This window comes from Penaeus vannamei, chromosome 27, assembly GCF_042767895.1.
Source record: "Penaeus vannamei isolate JL-2024 chromosome 27, ASM4276789v1, whole genome shotgun sequence".
NCBI classification, from domain to species: Eukaryota; Metazoa; Arthropoda; class Malacostraca; order Decapoda; family Penaeidae; genus Penaeus; species Penaeus vannamei.
In genome coordinates, this window is record NC_091575.1 from 18,768,382 (window position 1) to 18,775,881 (window position 7,500).

Here is a 7,500-nt window from a genome sequence, read left to right on the forward strand (position 1 = left end):
GTATAAATGTAAATATATATATATATATATATATATATATATATATATATATATATACTTATATGTATATACTTATGCATGTATAGATGTAAATATATATATATATATATATATATATATATATATATATATATATATATATACATGTAAATATACATGTATGTATGTATGTATGTCTATATGTGTGCATAATGGAAAGAGAGAGAAAGGGAGAGATAGAGATAGATAGATATAGAGGGCAGGAGAGGAAGGGCCAAAGAAAGAAAGCTCAAATTTTCTGTTCTGAGGTCATTCCTACCTCCCTGACCACGTGGGCAGCGGAGCACGTGGGTCCGCACCGCGCTCCTTACTCACGCCGGTGGACTAAGATTCCTGTTGTTCTCGGCTGTTCACACCTACACAGTACAAATCGTCAAAAAAACTAAACTCTTTCCTCCAACTAAACTGTTCTCTCATATTTACGTGAATAACTGAGAATGGGAAGATTTTACGAATACAGTGGTTAACCTTGGTTGATCTGATGCGAGGTCATATCTGTGAAATAATATCTCCCAGCTAGGAGGTCCAAGTGAGGTAGCTAGGTCATTGGAGGTGTCGAGGCAGCCGTTACTCTGCTGCTTCCTTCGCCCCTCCTTCGCCTGAAAGACTATTCGACTCCGAGGAGGTAAATTATACAGAGATTCTGCCTCGAGTTCATCGACGGCAGTCTCTGCAAACGGAGCCTCTGCGATTACAAAAAGTATAGATTTTAGCATTCTTGTATTTATCAAAATTGCTGTGTAAAGGATAAATGGTCGCTACATTAGCTCTACAATTACTTATCAGTCTATCAAAATTGTTTTACACAAAGCATCTCCCTATGTATCAGTAGAGGCTACCAGGGGGCGACGTCGTCCAACGCGCCACCGTCGAGACCAGTGTCCAACTTTCGGACATTGGTTGAGACCCAGATTTACGTCCGGTTTGTTAAAATTGCGCGAGGCCCGACCCAATAAATATTCATTATACCGACATATATGTATCGAGACTCGCGCAAATTAAAACACACTGTTGGCCGTTAAGATCGAGAGGCTCCTGCAGACGGAGCATCACCGGGTGGAGGGTCAAAATCCCATCCTACAAAAATCTCAGCTCCTCTTCAATTCTTGTTTCTCTCCCGCGAATCCGTTCCTTGTGCGAGTCGATGCGTGTGGGATGATTCTGCCTCCCGCTCGGTGATCTTATTTTCTCTGTCTTTGCATGACGCTTAAGGTCACATGCGCATTCTGCATTACTTGAATATTCTTTGTTGCCTGTATTTTCTGACATAGACAAGGGTAAGAGTGGAAGTTTTAATCCTGTTTGAGAAGAGTTCTTAAAGCATTTATTTTATATAACATATTTTGTGTCCATTCACTCCCGCTCAGTTCCTTATTAGCACCCTGTACTATGTTATTCAGTTCACTTATATTGTAGTAAATATTCAATTAAATTTTGAAATAATCTTTTTCACCCACCCAACCCCTTTTAGAGGTCATTGCCAGGTATTCTCGCCTAAGGTCTGTACAGACCTTGTCCTCGCCTACCTTGGCGAGCGATGCAGATTCAGCCTTTTTGCTTCTCCAAACCCATTTCCTGTCTGGTCCCGTCAAAATATTTACATTGCTAAGCTAATTATTCGCTACTCTCATAGTGGCAAAAACCATAGGAAGGTCCTTTCACATCTCGAGGGAGACTAAATACCAGAACTAAGTAAGTTACATAGGCCTTAGCTAAATTAAGCGCCCAACGTGGGGCTCGAACCCACGACCCCGAGATTAAGAGTCTCGTGCTCTACCGACTGAGCTAGCCGGGCTTACGTCTACTTACTAGCAGACTTCTACTGAGAAAGCGATGTCACGAGGACTTTAAGACAACTTTAGGACAACTCGTCTTGAATATCATAGTATATGTGATAAGGTAGCAACTACTTTCCTTTTCCGTGTTTTCAGCATCTTCATGACTTATTTCAGATGATATGAGTTTCAGAAAGCAAAACTTGCCTTCTAAAGCTATTCAACTACTATAGTTGCATGCAATATTTGCCACCACATACAAATATTTAGATGCCATCACGCGTTTATGCAGCGGACGGACTTTCTGATAGAGGCCTGTGGGATGACAAGGCTTGACTAAGTAATCAATCCAGTGACAAAGTCAACTGAGAGCATGTAACAATCACCAAGGCCGTGTCTTCACACAGGTCGGCATCCTTCGTTCGTAACTTCAAGAATTCATACAGCGTAATTGGTTAAAGGCATTGCAGAATTTAATTATTTATGTAATATCATACGACTCATTATGAGAATATGCATCCGATCACATTATTCTACGACACCTTGTGTAAACACAGACATAATGTAGGAAAGATTCTTTTTTTCAGTCACGGGTGCATAACTTCACATAACTATTTCCATCTGAGTGGTTGTTCGGGTTCTGTTCCAGGAAACCTGTTTGATATGTAATAATTACCAGACTCGAGTCCCCTTTCACAGTGGGTTTAGGAAGCCAGCGAAGATTGAATCGCTACTCAAGAAATGCGCGTCGGGGTAAGCGGGCGGATCATTGACGGCCATTGGCCAGTAACTGGACGTCCATAAACAGCGAGTGTTGACGTTATTGACGTGTTTCAGAATTAATCATTCATTTACTTATACCGATATTGCTACGATAAAAATGACACCCTTACAATATAAGTGACAGGAAATTGTGGAGGTGATGAAGGAACCTGAATAATGACAAAGGGAATGCGTAATTTGAGATCGAAAGGGGGCGTCACAGACTTGCGTACAGTATATAAACGGTAGTATTTCCCTAACTTGTTGAACGATGATGTAAGAAAAGATTGGCATCAGAGAAAGTGAGATTACGAAAGTGGAGAACACCGCCAAAAAGAACAGGTCGCGTGGGCCCGATATGATTCCGCCTGAAAAGGCGGAAGCAGCTATCAGTCTTCCTTGCTTTTCTGTAAATATTTCCTACACAATATTTGACTGCGGAGTTCCAGGGGAATTAAATGTCAGCTGTAAGTGCCATCTCAAAAAGGAATCCACTTGAGCACAAGAACCGTCGAGGCGTTTCCTTGTGTGATACAGTGAGGTGTTAAAGACATATGCCTCTTCCTTTCAAGATGTGCCACTGTCGCAAAAACAGCGTAAAGACTTGTGACTACATGACTTGTGACCACTGGAACGAAGGCCGTCTGCGGTGTGTTCATGAAGGTAGGAAAGATTATCTAAATAAAGGAGTGATTGAAACCTCACCACAAAACGGGTGGCAGAGGAACTTCCTAAACCAAATGTACGAATGAATTATAGAAGGGCGACTACGAAACCTCATTTAAAACACTTCAGCAGAGTTAGGCTGAGACACTATCGATTATATTTCACAATTGAGATAATTTACTATATACATGTTCCTTTAATCAGAAGCATTTGATTGAGGCCCAAGAGGAAGTAAAAAGAGTTCGTGCGCCCCGAGGTCGTGAGCTTTCGAGTCAAAGCTGTTGTCAGGCAAGTATGTGGTGATGGAGAGAGCTCTAGACTGAAGAAACTCACACATACGGAGTACATGGCAATGCCAAATTGGGGAACAGAAAAAAAATGATTATAACAGGCAACGAAATATATAAGACAGACAGCTGTGTCTATTTGGGTATGAATAATTAAAGCATGAAGACTGAACATGTAAATCATAATCAGGGATAACGAAATGAAGGCTCAATCAATAATCTGACGAATGACAAAACATCAACTGAGATGGATGATCATGTCAAGTAAAATATCGAAATGAATGCTTGAGTCACAGCTGAGGGGAAAACAACTAAGCTGAAGACCGGCGGCGATTAAAAGGCGACTCTGCTGAAACCAAGTGCCCTGACTCTCCTGACGATAGTTACGAATCGAGAACAGTAGAGAATCTTCCAGAATATCGTAACTACAGGCTACTTAGGTTTTGCGGCAGAAGGTAGACAATGAGTCACGTTATTGCCTTCCGTCAGAATGCATAATTCAAAAATTCCAAGGACTAAATAGAGCGCCCAACGTGGGGCTCGAACCCACGACCCCGAGATTAAGAGTCTCGTGCTCTACCGACTGAGCTAGCCGGGCTTATAGTACAATGTGATTGCTTATTTCATTATAGATTGCTTGCAGGCATGGAAATGACCATCCTTACCAGGGCGTTCATGAAACAATTCTACGAAAGTTTTCCCATCTGTGTATCTGATGCATATTCATTCAACTTATTCTTGATATAATAAGCTTTAAATGTAAAGTCAACTTGCTGGAACTATTTCGTTGGTTGCAAACAGTATTTACGGTATAGCCGAATTCCTGTAGAATGTTCAGTTTGCCTTATTAAAGTGCAACCAATCACCTTATTTCATTTTATTTCACATAATCCGCATGAAAAATATATGTAAAATATATGTTATTGAAGAAGTGTTTCCTACTGCACTGCAATTGCAATATGGTAACTTGCTGTACTTATACAATCGTTCCTTTAGCGGGAAATGGTAGTATGAATGCAGAATGCCGTCTTTTCATTTTCTACAGAAGATACGGAAAAATCACATCACATAAAAGCTTTTGGAAATGTTTTCATGAATTCACAAATTTTCGACACGTCTGCATCTTTTTTTTCCATATGCAAGCGAGACAAGTTTTCACTCAACAGATTCAATAGAACGAATTAATAAAAGAATAGAGATTGACTGGTCTCCCGATATAACCACAATGTACACAATACATATATTAACAATCAAAGGGAAAAAAAACAGAAAAACACCTCTACATATGTATTTTAAACCAATAAATACATACAATAAGCTTAGTAGCTCGTGAATTACCTTGGTAAGACAATATAAATTTGCGTAAAACAAGTACTTAGCTAGTATTCACAGACCACGGCCACGTAAGGAGTACAGGGTGACTCACGGACAATGAATGGCTGCAACGGACTCGGTCGAACAACGCAACCGGGCTCTGCGGTCGTGAGCTAACCGCCGTTTCCGGTGTTGCAATTGCCTGTTTAACTACTGGGAGAAGTGTATTATGTAAATAAATACGTGGCTTTCCCGCTCCGATGCTGTCGTTGCAATCTAGCAGCGCTACAACTCTGCAATATGCGGGAATGCTTCTCTGTTATTTACGTATTTTATCTTCTCTCTCCATCTCTGTTCCAAATACGAAGGGTGTGGTGTGTTTCTAGTACGGCGTGGACGGCGACGGGAGGCTACGTCGCTTAGGATTAAGTTACGCAGGTCAAGGGTCACCGGTCACCGCTGCGTGGGCGGGGCCACATCGTCGGTTGTCCCGGGCACAAACTCTAAAAAGAAAATGAGAGAAACTAGTAATTAGAAAGCCGGTTAACCTCTCACGCGGGAAGTCTCTTAGTGCTCTAATATTTTACAGTTTCTGAGCATGACGGGATAAATAAACGTTGCCTAGCAATAATGTCAAATTAGAGAAATTTCCTAGTCGGTATTAGCACTATTATTGAAAATTTGCATAAATTAGAATTGAGCAATTTAAAGCAAATTCAATGTTACTGTCACTAAATTGTCTAATTTCAACATCAGCATTTTCTTAAAATACCTCTTCTCTAGGGTAAGGGGTTCAATACTGGGATGCTGGCAGGGTTAGGGGTCGCAGTACTTGCCTTGCCCCGGGCGCTGGCAACCCGCGCTCCGCCCCTGCGACGGGCCTCAGCGATGGAACCCGCGGCAGAGCTTCCTTTAACCTGTCTTTATCTGCGGCGGAGTTATCTGGCTTATGTAATCATGAGGCATTAGGCGCTTCCTTCTTCCTGTTGGAGCTTTTCTAATTAGATGGTGCTGTATGTACAAAATAGATACGTGCACTAGGCTTGATAGTACGTGAATTACCTGGGTAACACAATGGAATTTTTCGTGAAACAAGCATTTAGCTTTTTTTTTTATAGAGGCATTTCCGCGAAAATTGTGCTGTCCCTCGAATTTTGCAGCAAGAACAGCAATAGATTATGTGGGCAGGAATTTTCATAGCAGTTCGGAACATCTGGTTATATCTGTTAAAAGTTTTCACAAGCAACATGGAAATATGCATGAACATTGGTTTGATGCTTGTAGTTTATAGGCGTCACTTTGCAGGCTGCATCTCTGAGCCAGTGTTTAGAGCAGAGCAGGAACTGGAAATCAGATTCTGCAAAGAAGACAGTCGTTCCGTTCACTTCGTTTTGCAGAAATTCATGCCGCACAAGTCGGGGGTTTTCGCACGTATCGTGGGTCACCCGGAACAGCCGACACGATGACACGCGGTGATTTGTGCTCCGAGACCCTCTTGTGCTGATTTTCGCATGAATTACGTGATATCATATTTGTTTTTGATAAAATATAAATGTAAAAAACACACATACATATGTATATATATGTATAAATGTGTATGTATAGATATGTACATGTATATATATATATATATAAATATATATATATATATATATATATATATATATATGTGTGTGTGTGTGTGTGTGTGTGTGTGTGTGTGTGTGTGTGTGTGTGTGTGTGTGTGTGTGTGCATATATTAATGTTGATATTGATATCAAGTTGAGATAAAGGTACAATGGAATGGGCATACGTGAACGTGGTCAAAATCAAACTGCATCGTGGTGGGAAAAAGTTTGAAGAAACCTGGTACAGATAGACAGATACAGACAGAGAAAGATGCGCATATATAATGTGATATAGATACGTCACATACAGACACATACCTGTATCGGAATAAGGATCTGTTGCAATAGATAACACTGGAATATCTCACTACCATTATACACTTACTGATCCGAAGTAGACTGCATCTTAACACAATGCACACCAGTTTCCAACAGCCCAGTATTATAATGCATAGTAGACCATTGTTGGAGCAAAAGTGGTTTGCCTTAAAATGTCCAAAATAAACCATTAGTGTTTGAGCGTATATGTGTGTGTTCTACTGCTGCATGCGTTGTCGAGTTTTTAAACGTTGATCATCGACATTTTAGATCGTAGATGGCATATACGTTTATTCCATTCAAATCCTTCTTTAAAAGGTTATCTCTGATGCCTTGAATGCTACTGTTGTGAGATCACGCCACAAACATCGCAAACTAAATGTTTATAATGTATGTGTCTCTTATGCTATGAGTTCAACAGACAATACTGTTCTTCTATCTGAGAGGCTAAATAGAGCGCCCAACGTGGGGCTCGAACCCACGACCCCGAGATTAAGAGTCTCGTGCTCTACCGACTGAGCTAGCCGGGCTTGATATATATGGAAGCAGTTTGTGTATTTGAAGGAAACCACATCCTTGGGCATAGCTTGACCGAAAGTGAGTTGTTTATCTTCATTCTTATAATATATGCAATGGAGTAACCATTTTTCTCTTAACACTTTTTCTTCTCTTTTTATTTTCTTACTTTATCAAAGCATCCCGTTAAGACGAAACGTAAAATCAATATTTCTA

At 40.6% G+C, this 7,500-nt stretch overlaps 3 non-coding genes across 3 annotated transcripts; all 3 read right to left on the bottom strand.

The window, feature by feature from the left end:
• Nucleotides 1–1,761: 1,761 nt before the first annotated feature.
• On the bottom strand, nucleotides 1,762–1,834 carry TRNAK-CUU (transfer RNA lysine (anticodon CUU)). Its single transcript has one exon. It is a non-coding gene; the product is annotated as a tRNA-Lys (tRNA).
• A 2,220-nt stretch (nucleotides 1,835–4,054) lies between these two features.
• Nucleotides 4,055–4,127, bottom strand: TRNAK-CUU (transfer RNA lysine (anticodon CUU)). Its single transcript has one exon. It is a non-coding gene; the product is annotated as a tRNA-Lys (tRNA).
• Nucleotides 4,128–7,225: 3,098 nt separating this feature from the next.
• On the bottom strand, nucleotides 7,226–7,298 carry TRNAK-CUU (transfer RNA lysine (anticodon CUU)). Its single transcript has one exon. It is a non-coding gene; the product is annotated as a tRNA-Lys (tRNA).
• Nucleotides 7,299–7,500: the final 202 nt, after the last annotated feature.